We start from the raw sequence: 23,556 nt of genomic DNA on the forward strand, positions 1-23,556 counted from the left end.
AAACCGCAGTCGACTACGTGGGAGTTCAGCGACATAGCCATTACGCTAACTGCTGGTCCCACATTCCATTTTTTTTAAAGACAGGGTCTTATCACGTTGTAATTCCCCTGTCTCAGCCTCCCAGTTGGGCTGCAGGTGTGTACCACCACACCTAACCTTTAGGTTGGACTGGGAATCAAACCCAGGCCTCCTTTTGGTCCCAGCCTAAGGAGCATAGTGTCTTAGCAGCATGTGTCACTGTTACTAAGTCACTCTCTCTCTATGTATATTTAATTTTGGCAGAGGACACGTGCACTTACCTGAGAGACATAAGAGTGGGGGGAGTACTCTCTCCCCATGGGGAAGGGTCATGCCACAATCCCTTCTCCTCTATCTCTCCCTCCTTTTTGGATTTTGGGCATGCATGTACATGTGCCTGGTGTATTCTTCAAGCCTCCAGGTCTGGTAATTGAACCACACAGTCAGCCATGTAGATCTAGTCATCTTAACCATCATGTTACAGGCTAAGACTTCAGTACCCATTTTTTTTTAAGAGAGGTTTTTGCTGTAGGGTATGTGCACTTGCAGAAGAGACAGAGAGAAAGAGAGACAGAAAGTGAGAAATTACCCTCCAGGGGGGATGGCCATGCCACAATCCCTTCTCCTCCATTCTCCTCTCGGGATCTTGGGCACGCATGCACACGTGCCCAGCGTGAGTTTTAAGCCACCAGGTCTGGGACTCAAACCATGGTTAACTATGTGGTAGTTCAGTGACATAACCATTATTTCCTCTGCTGGTGCCTCAGTACCCATTTTTAAAATAGAGTTGTTGGTAGTTTTATTACTGGGTTGTAAAAGTTCTTTGTATATTCTGTATACAAATTCATTCTCAGATACCTGATGTATAACCTGATTTATAATGTTTTGCCCTACTTTCTGATTTGTCTTTTATTTTTTTAATTTTCTTTTTGAAGTGAAAATATTTTAATTTTATCAAAGTCCAATTTATAAATTGAAGGTCATGAAGAGTTTTTTTCCCCTGTTTCCTTTGACAAAATTTATAGTTTTATCTCTTACATTTAGGTCTAGAATATGTTCTGAGTTAATTTTTTTGTCTATGGTGTAAGGTTAGTCCCAAGTTCTGTTTTTTTCTTTTTTTGCAGATTGATTCCTAATTGTCCCAGCAGCATTTGTTGAAAAGGTAGTTTTATCCTCATTGAATTTTCTCAGTACCTTTATTGAAAGTAAATTGAACATAAATGAAAGGGTTCATTTTTGGTTTCTCAGTTCTATTTCTTTAATCTATATGCCTCCAGTTTCATATTGTCTATATTACTTTATTTTTACAATCAGTTTTGATAGTGTAAGTCTCCCCACTTTGTTCTTTTTTCAAATAATCTTTAAAAACAAATTTGCCAAAGAGTGCATGTGCTTGCCAGAGAGAGAGAGAGAGAGAGAGAGAGAGAGAGAGAGAGAGAGAAAGCACTGCTCCCTATGGGGAATGGTCACACCACAATCTCTTCTCTTCTATTTCTTCTTTTTGGGATTTTGGGCGTACATGCACATATGCCCAGCATGTTTTTTTCAAACCACAGGGCCTAGGACTCAAACCATGAGGATGGCCACATAAGAATCCAGCTCCCTTAGCTCCCTTAGCTCCCTTAGGCCATGGGCAGGCCCTCAAAAATATTTTTAACTCTTCTAAGTCTTTTTGCATTTCTCTAGAAATTTTATCGTCAGTTTCTATAAAACAGTCTGCTGAGACTTTGATAGGGATTATATTAAATCTAAATATTAATTTCAGGAGAATTATGCTTTTAGTAATATTGAGTCTTATAATTCATAAATATAGACTGTTTCCCTATTTTTTTAGATTTTTGCCTAATTCAGTGATGTTTTCTAATTTTTTATATATGAATATTATACCTCTTAAATTTATTCCTAACTTTTTAATTTTTTAAGATAATATTGTTGATGGATTTTTTCTGAATTTCATTTTTAGATAGTCGATAGTATATAGCAATACAACTGATTTTTGTGTATTGATCTTGTATTTTACAAACTTGCTTATTAGTTCTTGTAGTTTTTTGTAAAATTTGGGGATTATTTTTTTACATATGGAATTATGTAATCTCAAGATAATGCATGCCTTCTTTGCTAACCTGTGAGTGCGTGTGTTCCTTTTTTTTGTCATACTGTATCAACTAGAGCTTCTAATACATCCTTCAGTAGAAGTTGCTGGGGTGTGTATCCTTGTTTTATTCTTGAGCTCATGGGAAAACTTTCAGTCTTTCACTACTAAGTATGATGTTTACTATAGGATTTTGTGTGTTCGTTTGGTGCTCTTTTTTTGGATGAGTAAGTAAGTTCCTTTCTATTGTTATATTACTGAGAATTTTTATTATGAATGAGTGATACACTTTAATAAGTGCTTCTACTATATCTACCGAGATGACCACATGGTTTTTTCCCCTTTATTCTCCTATTATGGTGCATTAATTTATTAAATAGATGATTTTCAATATGTCATTCAGTAGATACACCTTGCATTCATTGGGTCATCTTGTATATTCCTTTTGTAAGTTGCTGTGTTTGATTTGATTAATAATTTTTGCATCTGTGTTCATGAGGAATAGTTCATAGTTTCCCTTTTGTGCTGTCTTTTTCTGTCTCTGAAATTAGTTTCATAGAATAATTTAGGAAGTCTTGGCTACTTCTCTATATTTTAGAAGACTATGTGAAGGTTGAATGCTATTTTTTTTTCTTTAAGGTAGAAATTTTCTCCCATATATTTCCTTTTCCTATCCCTTCTATTTTACTACTGTTGTCATATATATTCTTACTTTATGTCATAAATCCTATAAAATAGTGTTATTACTTTTCTTATGTCTTTCAAAGAAGTTTAGAGAAGAAAGAAAAATATATTTATTGAATTTCTTATACTTACCACATATTTAACATTTCTGATACACTTCATTTCTTCCTGCAGGTTTCATTTGCCATCTGTTGTCACTTCCTTTCAGTCAGAAAAGATTCCTTTAATCCTTCTTGTCAGGAGATTTGATAGCAATGAATTCTTTCAGCATTCACTTATCTTGGAATTTCTTTATTTCAACTATATTTTTACAGGATTTTTTTCTAAATTTAGAATCTTGGTTGACAATTCCCCCCCCCCTTTTCAGCACTTTGAATATCTAATTCCATTCTCTGATAGTTCATTTTATGGGTTGACTTAACTGGGGTAAAAAGTGCCCAAACTTTTAGTCATACATTACCTTGAGTATGCCTGTGAGGGTGTTTTTGGGTGAAATTAACATTCTACTCAGAAGATTGACTAAATCAGATTGCCCTCTCCAATATGGGTAGACCTTGTTTAATCATTTGATGACTTGACTAAAACAAAACAAAACAAAAGGCTAAATAAGAGGAAGTTCCTCTTGTCTGATAGCTTTAAGAAGCAACATTAGTATTCTCCAAGCTTTGAACTTGATCTGAAACATTATTTCTTCCTAGATCCTGAGCCTACCAGGTTTTCAAACTGGTACTTACATGAACAGCTTTCTTGGTTTTTGGGCCTTCAGACTGACTAGAGCTACCTATCTCTTCCAGCTTGCCTGCTGCAGATCTTGGGACTTCTTAGCCTCCATAACTCCATGAGCCAATATCTTATAACAAATCTCTCTCTTTTTTATTTTTTATTTTGCTATAGGGCACGTGTGCTCACCATAAAGACAGAGAGAGGCAGAGAGAGACAGAAAGCGAGAAATCACCCCCCAGGGGTGATAGCCACGCCGCAATCCCTTCTCCTCCATTGTCCTCTCGGGATCTTGGGCACACACTCACATGCGCCTGGCGTGAGTTTAAGTCACCGGGTCTAGGACTCAAACTATAGTTGACTACGTGGGAGTCCAGTGGCATAGCCATTACGCCAACTGCTGGTCCCATAACAAATCTCTTTACACACACACACACACACACACACACACACACACTTTATTGTTTTGTTTCTCTGGAGAACCCCAATACACACTAATTTCTAGCCTCCATTTTTTTTCTGATGCAAAATTGTTTATATTTTTCCTTAGAAATTGTTTTTCTTTGGCTGCCTTCAGGATTTTCTATTTGTCTTTTTGTGTGGTTACACATTTCTTTGTGTTTGTCTATCTTACTTGGGGCTTGGTGAGCTATTATATCAGTTTGTTAGTGTTTTTAATCAAATTTTTAAAGATTTTAGCCATGATTTCTGTGAATGTATTTGTATTTCTCTCTTTTATCCTCTTTTGGTACTTCTCTTATCTATATAATATTATACATGACATGGTCCCACAGGTTTCTGGGCACTCTGCTTGTTTTTCTTTAGTCTCTCCCCACCCCCTGTTTTTTAAACATATATTTATTTATTTTTACATTTTTTCACATTTACTTTAGATATCAAAAATTTTTTGCTCATACTCCATAGTTCTTGACAGTTAATAAACAACTTAAAATTTCAAGAAACTGAATTTAAAGATAATTATCAAAAAATTTGTTATAATTTTGTTTGTGACTTTATAACAGGGACAGTATGGCTTTAAATATTTTTGAGAAAACATTTACATGTCAACTAATCAGACTGTTGAAAAGCAAACACCCAGCACACAGTTCACACATGAACCTTCCCAACTCAGTTCTGCCTACCAAGTATTCTGTGGTTTACCATCAGCTAGCGAAGATCAGTCTCTTATTCTTCCTTCAAAATCTTCCTCAAGGTAATGCCTTGACTGTGGCTGCTCTTGTCTAATCTCTACTAATCACAATGCTGGGCTGGAAAAGTCCAGGTTATTTTATGGTATGAATTCTTTCATATGACTGCTCTAATCCTCTCAGACAGGCAGAACTATTCATGGTGCCAAGCCATCTTTCTAAGAGCTTCTGTTGGCTTTTTTGAGATCTGCCTTAGTTTCATAGTTTTCTGGTTGTATCTTCAGATATGACATTCCAGTCAAAGTCATGGCAATAACAAGTATTTCCAATTTCTTATGCAAGGCAACAGATAATATTGAGCTTATGCAAATAACCCTTCTGCCACAAAATAAGAATACTCACAAATATTTTCCAATTCCAGAGGGGTCAGGAAAGGAGAAAAGCTTATTTTTTAATTTAAAAGAACCGACAACAAAAAAACATTTTAACAAATTGCTGAACCTATCAGCAGCTCAAAAGAAAGCAAAATCCTTAAATCTGGAAAACAAAGCATAGGGAAAAAAAGCAGTAATGTATTAGTTAAAAGTCATAAAATTCTTTTTCACCAACACAGTCTCATGTAATTAATCTCTCTTCTTTTGAATTGGCAGTGTTACTGTGGTCTGATCTTTCCATTTAAATCCTAGAAGTTAACATTCAGTGTTATTATTGATATTTCTTGTCCCTAGCATTAAGTTGGTCACTTCCTTGGTTGCTTTTTGTTCTCTTATTTCTGTATGTGTATCTTTCATTTTCTTGGAAAAGCACTCCTTTTAGGACTTCTTGAAGAGCTGGTCTGGTGTTGGTAAATTCTTTCAGGTTTTGTTTATCTGAGACTGTATGAAGGATAATCTTGCTGGGTATAGTATTCTTGGCTGAAACTGGTTTTCACTTAACACTTTGTATATATTTTCCCATTCTTTCCTTGCTCACATTGTTTCTGATTAGAGGTCTGACGTTTGCCTGATAGATAACCTTTATAAGTAACCTGATATTTTTCTCTTGTCGATTTTAGTATGTTGTCTTTATCTGTGGATTTTACAAATCTGGCTATGATGTGCCTTGGAGAAGATATTCTTGGGTTGATTCTATTAGGGGTCCTTTGTATTTCTTGGGTATGGATATTTGAATGCCTCTCTAGAGATGGAAAGTTTTCTTCCATAATTTTATGGAATATATTATCAATATCTTTATTAGTTTCTTCACCTTCTGGGATACCGATTATCTGGATGTTTGGGCACTTAATGGTATTTAGTATTTCTTATATAGTATTCTCATTTTTATGGGTTATTTTCTCAGTTTTTTTTTATTGTTTTTTCTAGGTCAGAGGTTTTGCCTTCAATATCTGAGATTCAGTCTTCTGCATGGACTAATGTACTTTTAATACTTTTGAGGGAGGATTTGATTTTCTGTATTGCAGTCTTCATCTCTGACAGCTCCGTTTGATTCTTTTTTAGGGTATATAGTTCCTCTTTCAGATCATGCAAGAACTTCCTCACCTCCTGGAACTCATTGTCTCTTTTCTGCTGCATTTTCTGGAGTTCATTGTCTCTCACCTCTTGCATCTTGTTCAGTTTGTCACTATGAATACTCTGAATTCTCTATCAGATATTTTCATCAGTTCCACTGTACTATTTGTGGATGGTGAAGGATTGTTCTTTTCACTTATGGGAAAGATATTTCTTTGGTTTCTCATATTTCTTGTGCTTTTGCGGTGGTTCCTGGTCATTCTGTGACAGTATCCTTCTGTGACAAAATCTCCTCTACTGTGTTTTGGAACATGGTACCCACAGGAAGAAATTATGAGTTCAGATATATAAAAAGAAGTTTCTTCTTTAAAGTGGGAAGTTCAATAAACATTGAGGATTTCAATAAACCTAAAAAGTATTCAGATGTTTGGCTACTGTGCACCTATGCCTGTCTAGATGCTCACTGTGTGTTGACTGAAGAACAGAGTAGGAAAGTAAAGTTAAAAATAAAAGCAGAAGGAAAGAAAAGAAAATAATAAGGAAAAACTAGACAAAATAACCAAAAAAGTAAAAAAAAATTTTTTTTAAAGGTAAAAAATGAAAACTACATGCTGCAGCACGAACATGCCAGGACACACCTCATATTTAAAATGACTTTTTTTTGGGGGGGGGGAGAGGTTTTTGCTATAGGGTGCGTGTGCACGCCAGATAGAGAGAGACATAGAGACAGAAAGCGAGAAATCACCCCCCAGGGGGGATGGCCACGCCGCAATCCCTTCTCCTCCGTTCTCCTCTCAGGAATTTAGGCACGCATGCACATGCGCCCAGCATGAGTTTAAACCACTGGGTCTGGGACTCAAACCACGGTTGACTACATGGGAGTCCAGTGACATAGCCATTGCGTCAACTGCTGGTTCCCCCTGAATTTTTATTTTTTAAATTTGTCTTTCTAGGTGTTACTCCTTTATTTGCATAACTTAATGTTCAGCCAAAGATTGATCAGAAGTTGTGCTCCAATATTTTTAGTCATTTTTATCTGCTGATAAATCTGTTTGTGTGCTAGTGAGTACATTTAGACCATTTCTAAGTTTGCTCCAGCCTGTTTTGTTTTTGTTCTTTTTTTCTTTTCTTTTTTTTCTTTTTTCTTGTTTATTTGTTTTCCTTGGGCCTTCTTACAGATCTTTTGTGCATTCATGCAGATACTTTCAGCCAAGAATGTGTGGCTAGTTTTGGCCCACTCCATTCTCTGTTATGCATATGCAGAACCTCCAGTCACTTTGGGATATTTGGCGTGCTCAACAAGCCCCCTATGGACCAACTCACTTCCAAGATCTCCTTGGTAAATCTCTAATAATCTGCAGTCCATTGCTTGCTGCAAACAAGACCACAACTTCAGTCTAGTAGAGCCATTAGTATTTCCTATTTCTTTGTAAAGGAAATCACCACATTAACCACATTCAGTATCCCTCACAGCTGACATCGTACTTATTTCTGAAAGACCAAAGGTTTTTTTTTTTTTTTTTTCCCGGAGAGGTTTATGTATAGGGCGCATGTGCTCACCACAAAGACAGAGACAGAGAGACAGAAAGCCAGAAAAATAACCCCCAGGGGAGATGACCATGCCACAATCCTTTCTTCTCTATTCTCCTCTCGGGATCTTGGACACATACAAGTTTAAGCCACTGGGTCAGGGATGTGAACCGCGGTGGACTACATGGGAGTCCAGCGACATAGCCATTACGCTAACTGCTGGTCCCAAAGACCAAAAGCTTTTTAAGATCAGAAACAAGGCACTTTCACCACTTGTATTTAACATAGTACTGGAAGTCCTAGTGAGAGCAATAAAGCAAGAAAAAGGAATAAAGTATGCCCAAATTGGAAGAGAAAAACTAAAGTTACCTTTCTTCATTATGACATGACTTTATTTGTAGAAAACCATAAAGATTCCAAAACAAAATTGTTAGAATAAATGAATTCAGAAAAATTATATGATACAAAATCAATATACAAAAAGCAGTGGCATTCCTATATATTAACAGTGAGCAATCTGAAAGGAGATTTTTAAAATTCCATTTGTAATAACTTCAAAAAGAATAAAATACTTAAAAATATTAATAAAAGGAGATGCAAGACTTATATACAGTGGGCTGGTTCTGTGGCCTAGTGGTTAAGGGAGTTGGATCCCTCATGGCTAGCTGTCTGCAGTTTGAATCCTGGTCCTGGAAGTTTGAAAATTATGCTAGGCACATGTGTTTGTATCCAAAATCCTTACAGGATGGAGAAATGGGGAAGAAAGGAATTGTTGTGGTGTGACTATACCTCATTGGGGAATGCTTCCCCCCTTTCTCTCTCTTTCTGGCAATCACAAATGTCTTTTGGCAATCAAAAAAATACTTATACACCAAAAGCTCTAAAACATTACTGAAAGAAATTGAAAACACAAGTAAATGGAAAGACACTCTATGTTCATGTATTGGAAGACTTGCTATCATTAAGATGTTAATACTACCCAAAGCTATATATAGATATAATTCCTGTAAAAATCTCAACAGCATTTTTGCAGAAGTAGAAAAACTCATCCTAAAATTTATACGGAATCTTGAGGAACTCCAAATAGCCAAAACTATCTTGAAAAAGAAGAATGGAGTTGAAGGTTTCACACTTTGGGATTTCAAAATTTATTCAAAGCTACAGTAATCAAAACAATGTGATACTGGCAGTAAGAAAGACATATAGATTAATGGAAGAGAATAGGAAGCCCAGAAATAAACTATCGCATATGTGGTCTAATAATTTTTGCAAAGGTGCCAAGACCATTTAATGGGGAAAGGACAGTTTTTTTTTTTTTTTTTTCCAACAAACAGTGGTAAGAAGACAGGATATACATATGCAAAATAATGAAGGTAGGCCCTTAGCTTACACCATATTTAAAAATTAACTGAAAGTGGATTTAAACCTTAAAAATAAGACCTAAAATTATAAAACTCTTAGAAGGAAACATAGGATAAAAGCTTCACAGCATTGGATTTGGCAATAATTTTTTGGAATATGACTCCAAAAGTGCAGGTAACAAAATACGAATAGATAAATTGGATTACATCAAATTAAAAAAGTTCTGTGTTTGTGATTGTGGATGACTTTGTTCTTTGCTTCTTGTGTTTTTCAGTTTCTTATACTGCATATATTAACTTTTAAATAATAAAAGTTATTTTTAAAAGCTGAAAAAAATGTGCTTCAAAAGTCACAATCAGCATAATGAAAAGTCAGCCTATGGAGAAAATATTTGCAAGTCATATATTTGCAAGGAGTTGCTATTCAGAATATATAAAAATCCTCCTACAACTCAACAGTGAAAAAAAAACACAACTTGATTTCAGAGTGGTCAAACTTTTGTAATAGATACTTCTCCCGAAGTTTATATATGACCAACACACATGTGAAAAGATGCTCAACATCACTAATCATTAGAGCAAATCAAAACGACAATGAGATATCACCTCAAAAAAAAAAAATCCACAACAAAAACAAGTGTTGGCAAGGGTATGGAGAAATTAGAATCCCTGTGCACTGTTGGTGGGGAAGTATAATATTACAGCCACTGTGGAAAAGAGTATGATGGTTCCTCAATAAATTAAAAATAGAATTACCATACAGTTAAAAAATTCTATTTCTGGGTATATATTCAAAAGAAATTAAAGCAAGATCTTGCAGAGATATCTATAGACCTATAGTCATAGCATCATTATTCACAAGAGCCAAAAGGTGAAACAAACCAAGTGTCCATCAGCAAATGAATGAATAAACAAGATATGGTATATACTTACAATTGAATATTATTCAGTCTTAGAAAGAAAAATCTAACACATGCTGTAACATGAGTGAACCTGTAGGACATTATATTAAATAAACTAGCCAGTCACAAAAAGACAAGTACTGTGTGATTCTACTTATATGAGGTAATAGAGTAGTTTTGTTATAGAGACAGAAAGGAAAATAGTGGTTACCAGGTACTGAGTGGAAGGGAAAATGGAGTATGTATAACTTAAAAAAAAAATTAAACTTCCTTTATTATCAATACAGAATACACAAACTAATTTTCAAGGGGATAGTTTTTCTTCCCAAGATAATATTCACACTAGCAAGGTGTGTTTAAAAGGTAAAGATCAGCATATAAATCATTTTATACCTCTCATTTCCCATCTACATTTTTATAGTGTCATTAAAGTCATCATTGGGACCAGCAGATGGTATAACTGTTGCAAAGGTGCCATCCCTGGACTCCCATGTGGTTGACCGTGGTTTGAATTCCAGACCAGGTGGTTTAAACTCATGCCGGGCGCATGTGTATGTGTGCCCAAGATCCTAAGAGGAGAACGGAGGAGAAAGGATTACAGCGTGGCCATCCCTCTTCAGAGGTGATTTCTTGCTTTACGTCACTTTGTGTGTCTCTGGTGAGCACATGTGCCCTATAGCAAAAATCTCTCTCTCAAAAAACTAAAATCATTATCATTTTAAAATGATCATATCTAGAATGTGTAGTTAGTAAAAGATAGCTGTGATGTATTTATAGTAAATACTATACATGAAAATACCTGAGTTGTCTTCTTAGATATATTATAGAGAAAAGCTTATTTGTGTCCATAGATATAATTATGACAGCTCTTGATAGAGTTGTTAAGAAATATCTGTATACCAGATGATTTTAAAAGAAGACAGGTATATTAAATGAATAGCAATTTTAAAGACAATACTTCTTAGATTTCAGCATTGTAAATTTCAATTTTTATCACAAAAGTAAGAATTTTTAATTAACAGAAATAACATGCTAATTATAATAAGTAAAATGTCTCATTAAAATGAGTTTGAGTCTTAATGGGAAAGAAACTCACATTTATTCGATTTCAGTATTATTTAAATCCTTGAAAAGGACCTATAATTTATTATAGAATTAACACTTTAAGAAAACACTGACTATAATAATACACCTATTGAAGTGTATGCAAATGGTAGTCATGTAATTTTTATGTTTAACAAGTCAAACACATGCATTTTACAATTTCATCTCCTGATGAATTACCTCCAATGTCAATATTAAGGTAGTCGTTAATTTTATCATATAATACCAATGCCATAGCACCCCCTGTACCATAAAGGACATTGGAGAAGGCATCATGAAAATGGCATTGATTCTCTCACGTTGGAGTATAACTCTTGTTTAGTGGATATAGTGGCTCTTACCTTACACCATATTTAAAAATTGGAAGATAAGAGTTCTGGAGGTTGGTTGCACAATATACTCCATGCTACTTGCTGGGACCCACACAGCAGAACGCATCTTTCTGAGTGGGGGTGGGGGCTATGGATTAGAAATAAACATAAAAATAAACACACAAAGATATACTTGTATAGAAGAGCAAGGATCGATGGGCCTGACTTCTCTGATGGAGAAAGCTGAGACAATGAATCAGCTTCAGGTTTATTATTTTATAGGGCAGAAAATGGGGGAAGAGGAAATGGAATGCAAAGCCAGTTGTTTTCAGATGTTAATTGACTGACTATGCAAACCACTGGCACCATTTGGTTTCTTCTGATCTTTTGGGGCAAAATCTGAATAACACATGTGGCTTCCTTAGACAGCTACTGTTTTACAGTATCAGCAGTTTGCATATTTGCATGTTAATGATTTCATTGCTATGCAAATGAAGCTCATGAACTTGTTTTTGCATATATCTGAGGGTTACCATGTTTCTTCACAATGGCTGCTCTCATAGCTACTAAATTGTACTCTTTAAAGTGGCTACAGTGGTATATTTTATCTTATATATTTTTATCACAGTTCTTAAAAATTAGCAAAAGAAATCAAGCTTACCCTGTCTTGGTTGAACTGCCACACTGAGGTTGTTGGTGAAGGTAGGATTGGGGTTAGGTCCAGGTAAGAATACTACAGGTTCAGGGCTAGCAGGGAGTGTGGTGGTTAAGGCACTGGAGTCCCACATGACTGACCCCAGTTTGAGTCCTGGACCTGGTTTCTTGCTTTTTCACTTTCTCTCTTTTTCTCTCCCACTCTCTCTCTCTCCCTCCCTCTGGTGAGCACATGTATGGTATAGCAAATTAAATAATAATAATAAATACAATTAAATACGTAATTCCAAAAAAAAAAAAATGAATGCCACAGACTTAAGATCATCTTATCTGAAATTCAGTGGTTTCATGAATAAATGGTTCTCTGTGTGTTGTATGCCCATGGTCAAGTTTCAGAATACTGAAATTATTGTTTTTGACAGATTTGTTCAGTTTCATGGGGAGAAGATTTGTGGATCTCCTCATGCCAGAAGTGACTCCCTTCCCCAATGATTTAAAATTTTGAAGTCATAGACCCCTTTCCTGCTCATAGTTTACTGATAAACAAAAGGCTAAAAGGAGAATTCTGGCTCAGTTGCCCCTGACTTGTGTCACATGCTCCACAAACCCTGAATAGGAGTTGAGTGAAGCCCTTCCAAGTTTCCTTGGAACACAGTAGGAACAACCTTGTGACTAGAAGGTCTCCAAAATAGTATCCATTTTAATAAGTGGTTGGCAGCTGCCTTCATCATGAAACTGTGTCTCATTGGTTGGACACAATAGTTTTTGGGTAGAGAATAAGTAGGTATGGTTATTCAGAAGGAGGAATTACTCATTCCTCTTTCTATTCTATTTTTAAAAAATTCCTTTCAGATTAATGCTAATTATACCCTCAAAGAAAATAGACTGACTATATGGTTTTTTTTCCCCCCTACAAGATTTCTAGGAAAAAGAACTAAGAAATGAATTTTTTAAAAATTTGCTATAGGGCACGTGCACTTGCTAGAGATTAACAGAAATAACATGCTAATTATAATAAGTAAAATGTCTCATTAAAATGAGTTTGAGTCTTAATGGGAAAGAAACTCACATTTATTCGATTTCAGTATTATTTAAATCCTTGAAAAGGACCTATACTTTATTATAGAATTAACACTTTAAGAAAACACTGACTATAATAATACACCTATTGAAGTGTATGCAAATGGTAGTCATGTAATTTTTATGTTTAACAAGTCAAACACATGCATTTTACAATTTCATCTCCTGATGAATTACCTCCAATGTCAATATTAAGGTAGTCGTTAATTTTATCATATAATACCAATGCCATAGAATTGTATAGAAGAGCAAGGATCGATGGGCCTGACTTCTCTGATGGAGAAAGCTGAGACAATGAATCAGCTTCAGGTTTATTATTTTATAGGGCAGAAAATGGGGGAAGAGGAAATGGAATGCAAAGCCAGTTGTTTTCAGATGTTAATTGACTGACTATGCAAACCACTGGCACCATTTGGTTTCTTCTGATCTTTTGGGGCAAAATCTGAATAACACATGTGGCTTCCTTAGACAGCTACTGTTTTACAGTATCAGCAGTTTGCATATTTGCATGTTAATGATTTCATTGCTATGCAAATGAAGCTCATGAACTTGTTTTTGCATATATCTGAGGGTTACCATGTTTCTTCACAATGGCTGCTCTCATAGCTACTAAATTGTACTCTTTAAAGTGGCTACAGTGGTATATTTTATCTTATATATTTTTATCACAGTTCTTAAAAATTAGCAAAAGAAATCAAGCTTACCCTGTCTTGGTTGAACTGCCACACTGATAGAACTGCCAGAGGTTGTTGGTGAAGGTAGGATTGGGGTTAGGTCCAGGTAAGAATACTACAGGTTCAGGGCTAGCAGGGAGTGTGGTGGTTAAGGCACTGGAGTCCCACATGACTGACCCCAGTTTGAGTCCTGGACCTGGTTTCTTGCTTTTTCACTTTCTCTCTTTTTCTCTCCCACTCTCTCTCTCTCCCTCCCTCTGGTGAGCACATGTATGGTATAGCAAATTAAATAATAATAATAAATACAATTAAATACGTAATTCCAAAAAAAAAAAAATGAATGCCACAGACTTAAGATCATCTTATCTGAAATTCAGTGGTTTCATGAATAAATGGTTCTCTGTGTGTTGTATGCCCATGGTCAAGTTTGAGAATACTGAAATTATTGTATTTGACAGATTTGTTCAGTTTCATGGGGAGAAGATTTGTGGATCTCCTCATGCCAGAAGTGACTCCCTTCCCCAATGATTTAAAATTTTGAAGTCATAGACCCCTTTCCTGCTCATAGTTTACTGATAAACAAAAGGCTAAAAGGAGAATTCTGGCTCAGTTGCCCCTGACTTGTGTCACATGCTCCACAAACCCTGAATAGGAGTTGAGTGAAGCCCTTCCAAGTTTCCTTGGAACACAGTAGGAACAACCTTGTGACTAGAAGGTCTCCAAAATAGTATCCATTTTAATAAGTGGTTGGCAGCTGCCTTCATCATGAAACTGTGTCTCATTGGTTGGACACAATAGTTTTTTGGTAGAGAATAAGTAGGTATGGTTATTCAGAAGGAGGAATTACTCATTCCTCTTTCTATTCTATTTTTAAAAAATTCCTTTCAGATTAATGCTAATTATACCCTCAAAGAAAATAGACTGACTATATGGTTTTTTTTCCCCCCTACAAGATTTCTAGGAAAAAGAACTAAGAAATGAATTTTTTAAAAATTTGCTATAGGGCACGTGCACTTGCTAGAGACAGAGAAAATGAGAAATCACCCTCAGAGGGATGGTGACACTGCAATCTCTTCTCCTACATTCTTCTTTTGGGATTTTGGGCATGGACACACAAATGCCTGGTGTGTTTTTCAAGCTTCCAGGTTTGAGACATGAACCACATAGTTGACCTTGTGGGATCCAGCAGCCTTAGCTACCACTGCCCAGCTTGCCCCAGAAATGAATTTTTAAAATTTTAACTCTTCTCATAGACTTTATTAACAAAGGATTTGGAGAGAAGTACTTGACTTTTAGCTTGTGTATGATGACAACAGAAAATTTTGAGAACAATTAAACACAGAATTTGGAGGGAGAATTATGTGCAGCTGAGCTGTAATAACTTAAGTATAAATATATACAAAACAACCCTCTAAGAAATAGCAGGGTTCTGTTGCAAAACCTTAATTCTTTATCATAAAGAAATGAATGAAATTGCTTCATCTAGTACAACAAAGAAAAAAGTCTTTGTTTTAATTCAGTGAAGAAACTTACTTCTACTAGATATTAGCAGAAAACAGGATTCCAGCCTTAGGCTAGAAAATTATTGGTGGGTACGGTGAGGGTTAGAGAGTTCTTTACATTCTGTGCTTAACACCTTCTGGGCCACCCGATCATGAATTCTGCTTGGGAATTATTTTTGTGTCAGGAAGAAGCAGCAGGTTTCATCAGTAATGTGGGTCGGGTCACATTTCACTTGGTTTATGGTGAGAGAACTTGCTTCATATGATTTCAAATTGATTGATACTTATGTGGCCCAGCCTGTAGTCTGTCTTGTAGAATGTTCTATGCATAATTTAAAATAATACTTAATATGATTAAAGAAGAAGTTCCTTCTAACTAAAAAGTATCCTGTGAAATGCATTTTGAATCAGTTCATGATGTTCTTATGTAAATGAGACTTCTTCCTATTTTCCTGACTAAGGTAAATTTAATAGAAGGTGCATTTATGATCCAGATTATTAAGAAAACAAATATTGTACTTATAGAAATCCTAAAAACGTAGCTGCCAAATAATTTTTTTGCTATCCTTTGTCCTAATAAAAACTTGAAGATGTGAAAATATTGATTCCTTACCACGTTCTTCAACATTAGTGTACATAATATAGGCTTATTAAGGCCATTCCTATGCATGAACTGAACTAGTTGACATTTATTTAATTAAAAAATTATTCATTTACTGCACATAGGAAGAACTACACTTTCAGACTAGGACAGAATTACCTTGGATATTAATTTTTATTCTGTGCAATATAAAGCTGTGATAATGGCTAAAAACAGGGAGCATGAAGGAGCAAAGCACAACAGTATGCTATGTTTTGTGGCCTTATTATGTAGCCTTAAAAAAAAGGTCAGGTTGGGAACCAGCAGTTAGCGTAATGGCTATGTCGCTGGACTCCCACGTAGTCGACCGTGGTTCACGTCCCGGACCCGGTGGCTTAAAACTCACGCCGGGCGCGTGTGCGTGCGTGCCCAAGATCCCGAGAGGAGAATGGAGGAGAAGGGATTGCGGTGTGACCATCCCCTCTGGGGGGTGATTTCTCGCTTTCTGTCTCTCTGTCTGTCTGGCGAGCACATGCACCCTATAGCGAAAACCTCTCAAAAAAAAGTCAGGTTGTCAAGTGATAAAGTTTTGTCAAATATATTTACAACTTGGAATTGATCATTTTGAGAAAGAATCTTGAGATATAGTGGATATTTTCTAGAATAATTAAAACCATACACACCACACATACACTCGCACACACAATAGAATCCTCCATTTTGCATAAAGTAAAGAAAGCTTCTTTCCAAGAGTTTGTGTTCCTGCCTTTTCATGTTTTGGAAGCTAAATAGTTAAGATTGCTTTGTCGTGCAATTTATAACTATTTTGAAAAAATTTGCGCAACATATTTTAAGAGTTTTGCTTTTTGTGTTATCATTTTTACATTCTGTTTGTGTCCTTTCAAGTTCCATTAAGTGGGTTCCATTGGATCGCTTTGTCAGTTCAGCACTGAAACTCTACTCATGACTCCTGTCTCCCTATTCTCTCATCCCTTAGCTGCCTCTGTCACTTACAAGAAAATACTGATTTCTGTTCCTGATGTTCCACTTTGCCTGCATCCTTTTTCCTCCTTGAGGTCATCTTCCTATTTTGCAGTGCACTTGTCCTGCCTTTTATTCTTGAGAATTCCAACTGTCTCCTCTACTAAATTTGCTTATCTTTTGCCTTGCATGTTGCAAACTCTCAAGAATTAGTGTTGACTTAAGTGAGTCAAATTATCAATTAAATGCAACAAAGATCCTCCTCAGGACAACATGAAATCAAGAACACATTTGCTGGAACAACTGAAATCTATAAAAATAGGCATATATTTAGGAAGGAATCATTTCTCAAGATACCATTTACTCTTTTTTTTTTCTTTCACATTATTTATTATTTGTTTTTTTGTATATACTTTCAATCATATTGTTTGGCTTACAATGAGACCATTTCGATATGTGCACATTTCTCCCCAGACCCGTTGATCAAAATATCTTTAACAGATAACACCACATCTCCCCATCCAGTCAATGCTCTACCTCTGTATCCCTTCTCCAAATGTCCTTCGTTAGGCCCCATTCCTCCACATACACCTTGTCTGACATTTACTCTTTACGAATAGGTTGCTGTGGTTCTTGGTTGTCTATTTTATGTTAAGCAGACTTACTGTATGTGGCTCCTGTTTTCAGGGTATTCACTTTTTTGATTGATGTGCAAGAAGAGAAATTGCTTGGTTGAGGATTTTCTATGAGATCTTGGCCTGAAGTTCAATTTCTTCCAGGGTGTATCTGTGGTCGAGGCCACTCCACGACTCAGTGGCATTTGCAATCCTGCTTCATCCCTTGCCAAGGAGACTTTTGATACTAAAGAATGTTGTCTTCTTATAATCAAAATTCCCTGTGCTTAGACATATTTGTCTTTTTCAGAAAAGGGAGTTGGCAACTTAGAGCCAGTTGGCACCTGAGTAGCTATTAGTATTGTGTTCTTCTCTCCCTGGGTGTGAGCTCCTAACAGGTCTGTGCCAATCACACTTTAATGATATTTAAAAGAAATGAATTATCTTGGAGAAAAATGTCTCTGTCTTGGAAGCAACTTATAAGGTTCTTGAAACCTGATTATAAATGAACTCATAAAAGAAATAGAAGTTTTAAAAGTCAGTTTGGATTATTCCCTGAACCAAGTTAGGAATAGGTGATTTCTTCATTGCTGAAAGTGAGGTAGGATGAGTTTTAAGGGCTTTCTGTAAAACGTCAGATTATTTTTTTTATCATGGGACATAAAGCTTTTTAAATCTTTGTTTACCACTGGTGGATCTTTCATTATAAAGTTTAAAGAGTTCACCATTCACATAACAATAGAATTAATTTGAAGGTTTTCTTTATATTGTAGATTCTTGAATTCAGTCGAAATTCTTTAACAAAGTATTTAGTTTTTTTAAATAAAGAAGTTACCCTGTGCTGTGGGACTCAGATGATTTCAAGATATCTAATAATTGTCTTTGTATTAATTATGAATATATTTGGTACAAAGGTGAAGTAGAACCTCCTACTCTAATAAGTTCACACTGAAATTTAAAATCAGTGGTGTCTGAGAAAAAGGAGACAGATAGCCAAAGAAGTATTATTAGGATCTTATATTTAAATCCCTCAATAGTCATTTAGTGGGTCACTTTCCTGTGTCAGCAAATTATACTATGTGAATACTTACATGACTGCAGGCTTGATTGTGTCCCTCCCCAGCTCTGTGTTGTTTGTTTTGCCTTAAATGTTAGGATAGATATTACTTGATTGTCTCATATGATAAAAACAAAATCAACACAAACACAAAAATAAGGAAATCAGAATTAGGGACCAGAAGATGGTGTAGCGGTTACGTCGCTAGACTCCCACATGGCCAACTGCAGTTAGAGTTCTAGACCCAGTGACTTGTGACTCTTGCCAGGCATGTGTGCGTGAGTGCCCAAGATCCCAGGAGGAGGATAGAGGAGAAGAAACTGTGGCATGGCCATCCCACATGGGTGGTGATTTCTCACTTTCCCTCTCACTATGTCTGTGCCTTTCTCTCAGGCAAGTGCATGTCTCCTAAGGTAAAAACCATTCTCTCTCTATCTCAAAAAAAAAAAAAAATCATTTAGCTTTATTTTTAATCCTGGGTAGATAGTAAGGACCAGGTGCAGAGTTTATCTTTCATTAATTTATTCTCTTATTCAGTTTGATGTTGGCATAGTATTACATGAGTACAAATTTGAAAAGATTCAGTCCCTCTTGGGGTCTGCTATAGTGTTGATACTTATGGTAACTAAAGAAGGAAAGTGCTTAATAGTCCAAGTGTTCATCTCTATGTAGCTGAAGCCCCATGGAGGTTTCAAGGCCAGAGAAAATATTTCTTACTAGGGTTACAGTTGAATGGATGGTGGGGGCAAGAGTTATGAGTACAGGGACCAGACAATGGCATAGGTGGGTAGGTTTATCTATGTGTAGATGTAGGTGTGATGGGTATTATATACTGGAGAAGTGGATAACAAAGATAGGGCAGGAATAAAAGATCTCTAAAATTTCACTTACCATTTCCTTACAAAATATATGTGGGAGAATATGGCTTAAAGACAGAGGAAAATGGCCAGCCTGTGGCCCAGTGGTTAAGGTGGCTAGATCCCACATGGCCAAATGTGTGGTTCAAGTCCCAGACCCAGTGGCTTGAGAAACATGCAAGGTACAAGTGTGGACAATTGGCTGTTTTAAAAATACCTATCTCATTTGAAAAATATATCTAGATTAGGGTTAGCTGGACTATATCCCTGCTTCTGTAATTTAATTTACTGCTTAGTCTGTAGAACTAGGCATCTTTTCTTAAGGGTGCTTCTATTGATGAGAAAATAAGTATTTCTTAAAAAAGGTCTACAAATCATTGAAGAGCTCTTTCTGGATCAGAAATAGATTTTTTAAAAAAGGTACAATTTAAGTACTTAGTTTGTACAAATGTACTATTGTCTTTTTGTTAAAAAATGTAAAAAAAGAGAGAGAAGAGTTAGGTTTTCTAAATCACAGCCAGCAGAATCTTTATGTTTAACAATTTTGCTGCTAGAAGAAATCCCAAAATTCTTTTAATTCATTTGGAAAGCTTTTTGAAGGTACACATTATAGTAAACAGTAGCAAAATACCGAAACAGTCTATTGCTAAAAAGCAGCTGCTCCTGTTTGTGTCTTTAGAATACTAGTTGTAGGGCTGACCCCATAATGCAATGGTTAAGTGCTGTGCAATGAGAGCTGGATCCCACACAGCTGATTGTAGTTCAAATCCTGGCCCTGATGGCTTGAAAATCATTCTGGGCGTGTGCTCGTATGTGCCCAAAATCTTGAAGGGAAGGAGAAACGGAGGGAAAAGAGCTGTCGCGTGAGTACGCCTTGTTAGGGAAAACTCTCTCCCTCTTTATCTGACAAGTACATGTTCCTCTGGAAATAAAAATAAAGGAAAATAAAAGAATACTAGTTTGAATGTGGTAACACTAAGAAAAAAATGCTACTTTGTGCTATAAACAGGGATTTGAACTATTCCAAGAAAGAAACATTATTTTCTTTAAAATAGTTCAAGGCAGGACATCTATAATCATATTGAGCAAATATTCATTGAGTTTGGTGAAAAAATTCACTGATCTCTTGTGTGTCTATGCTGGGGGAGTCCCAAATCTGAGAAGGCTTGCCCATGGTGTTTACTGATGCCAGGTGATGTACCCATACATCTTACAGGAGAAGACCTGAGTTTATTACTTATATATGCAGGATAGGATGCTCCACTGAGCAAGCTCAGGTTGTATACAATAAGAACAAAGCACTTATAAATTAATTAAAGATCAATGCAGATTCCCTGTCAATAAGATGAGTCTGGTTTGTACTTATGTTGTTTGAAGGCTACAATAAAATGTTAGGTTATGCATGAACAGAATCAGCAGAGGATGTTTAGAGTTTAGTGTCCCTAACCTTGTGATATTAAAGTGGGAAGGATGCACATATCTCTGGAATGGCCCTGGCCATGGGCCAGTTCCATGAGGCAGAAGTAATGGTCACTAGATGTTTAGGAGTCCCAGCTGTGGCCTGCAGCTAGGTCTTAAGGAAGATAGAACAATGAGGAAATGGGGTAAGAGAGCTCAATTTATGGAGCTTACTCATAGCCCACTTCCTGGCAACCTTCTTGATGAATATTTTATTGATCTGATTCAGAGTCTCTTGAAGGAATTTCAACTCCTGTCACCATCATTCTGATTTGATGTACCAACTTTTACTTTCTGTATGGATGTATTACACCTTTTAGGTTTTAGGAGCTGATGAAGGCTAACAACAACCAGAAGCCCAAGACCACCAAGGAGCATATGCATAAACATTGTTTCTCCAGATAACTCATCCTTTCTTTCAATAACTGCAATTGTTTGATTAAAGACTGAAACTTGGGGGAACCAGCAGTTAGCGTAATGGCTATGTCGCTGGATTCCCACGTAGTCGACCGCGGTTCGTGTCCCGGACCCGGTGGCTTAAAACTCACGCCAGGCGCGTGTGCGTGCGTGCCCAAGATCCCGAGAGGAGAATGGAGGAGAAGGGATTGCGGCGTGGCCATCCCCCCTGGGGGGTGATTTCTCGCTTTCTGTCTCTATGTCTCTCTCTGTCTGTCTGGCGAGCGCACGCACCCTACAGTGAAAAAATCTCTCCAAAAAAAAAAAAAAAGACTGAAACTTGGAATGCATTGCCACTCAGATCCTTATAATTCATATTGATGACTACATCAAAGGTTAGTCCACTCATGGCCTCTGCAGGAATGAAGGAGTAGTCAGAAGTTGCCCTTGTTTGTAAAGCCCACCAGTAACTCCACAGTGTTATTTGCTGGAAAACCATCTCCTTTTACGAACAGGATAGTTATATCTACACTCGGTAAAGCTTCAGGTTCACCAGATACTTCTTCCTCTTAACCTTCTTCCAAACCTGTAGGTTCATCATCTTCTACCACAGTTTCATCATCTTCAATTATTATATCATCCACTCTTGCTTCATCCTCTGTAAGATCTGGATAGTGCAAATGAGCCTCCAGGGCAGTATTTGAGCAAGGTGCTGGAGAGGAACACAGAAAGAGAAGCAGAAGCAGGTGAGGGAGGGATTTCATGGCATTGATGGTCCAGCATCCAGTCCAGATCTGGTCAGTAAGTGCTTTTAGTGGCTCCAGTGGTAATGGTGTTATTCTTCATCCACACCCTGTATGGAGAGGAGCGTGGCACATACCACACATGGGCCTTTGCCCTGCTCTTCCTCTATCAAATGAACATTCTTGAGCAGAAAAATGTGAAAAAAGGCGCTGGGAATTATTTATGTTTTTACTAGTAGTTTCATAAAATTAGTCATTATTCAAGTTGAGGATTCAAGGTAAGGTAGTCAGAGGAACATCCTTCTATTACATGTCCAAGAGAAGAATTCTTGTGATGAGTAAAACTGAGTGAATTACTACTGTTCATTAAAAATGTATAATGCATTTTCTGGGCCAGCCAGTGACATGGGAGCAAAGGCGAGTGGATCCCTCATGTCTGACTGTGTGGTTTGAATTTGAAAACAGGCACCTTGAAAAACATGTGAGTGCATGTGTGTACTTGTTGAAAACCCTGAAGGGAGAAGGAGAGAAGAAGGGATTGTGGCATGACTATGCCCCATAGGGGACACTTTTTTCCCTTTCTCTCTGGTGAATACATGTGCCCTCCAGCAAAAACAAACAAACAAACAAACAAACAAAAAACTAAGAATGTGACATCAGCAGGCGGTGTGGTGGTTAAGGCACTGGACTCCTGTATGGCCAGCTGCAGTTTGAACTCTAGAACTGGCAGCTTGAGAATCACACTGAGTGCGTATGCGTGTGTGCCCAAAATCCCAGGAAGAGAATGGAGAAGGGATTGTGGCATAGCCATCTTCTCCAGGGGGTGATTTCTCACTTTTCCTATCACCATCTCTTTCTCTCTTTCTTGCTCTCTCACTCTCTCGCTGTCTCTCACTGTCTTTCTCCAGCAAGCGCTCACACCCTATGGCATAAACTTAAAAAAAAAAAAACTAAAAATGGTTCATTTAAAAATGTATAATGAATTTGATCTAAAGAAGACTATCAGAAACAGATATCATTTATTTTATAGGTGAGTGGAAAGAAGACTGAGAGAAAAAAATAAGTGTTTCAATGACCTGGCTTTATGGAAAGAATGGAAAATAAAACACATGATTCCAAATCCTACCCTTCCATTTCATCATCTTTGAGAAATACAGGTGGGTAATTTTATTCATTCTGAAAGTTTTCACCTGGTGACTATGGAAACAGTGGCCAAGATAGCAGTGCCAATTTGACTAGAAGATTGTTTTAGTGTTCTTACAAATATAATTAGGCTACCATTGTTTTTAAATTTATGAACATGAAAATAATGTGTCTTGAGGTTTTCAAAAGTATACCTATGTGAGTTGTATGTGACATACTGAAACAGTGCTACACAGAATTAAATCTCCACAGCAGAGACAACTATGATAGTAACAGTGATAGCTATAGCTTGTGGAGTATTCATTCCATGCCAAGAATTGTAAGGACCAGCAGTTGGTGTAATGACTATGTCCTTGGACTCCCATGTAGTCGACCACAGTTCAAGTCCCGGACCTGGTGTCTTCTTTTTTTTATTTTTAATTTTATTTATTATTATTAT

At 36.7% G+C, this 23,556-nt stretch overlaps 1 pseudogene; it reads right to left on the reverse strand.

Moving 5' to 3' along the window:
* LOC114005158 (translocon-associated protein subunit alpha-like) overlaps positions 1 to 21,995 on the reverse strand; it is a 38,283-nt pseudogene extending 16,288 nt beyond the window's left edge.
* Positions 21,996 to 23,556: the final 1,561 nt, after the last annotated feature.

Source organism: Tupaia chinensis, unplaced genomic scaffold, assembly GCF_000334495.1.
Source record: "Tupaia chinensis unplaced genomic scaffold, TupChi_1.0 Scaffold142808_1, whole genome shotgun sequence".
Taxonomy (NCBI): Eukaryota; Metazoa; Chordata; class Mammalia; order Scandentia; family Tupaiidae; genus Tupaia; species Tupaia belangeri.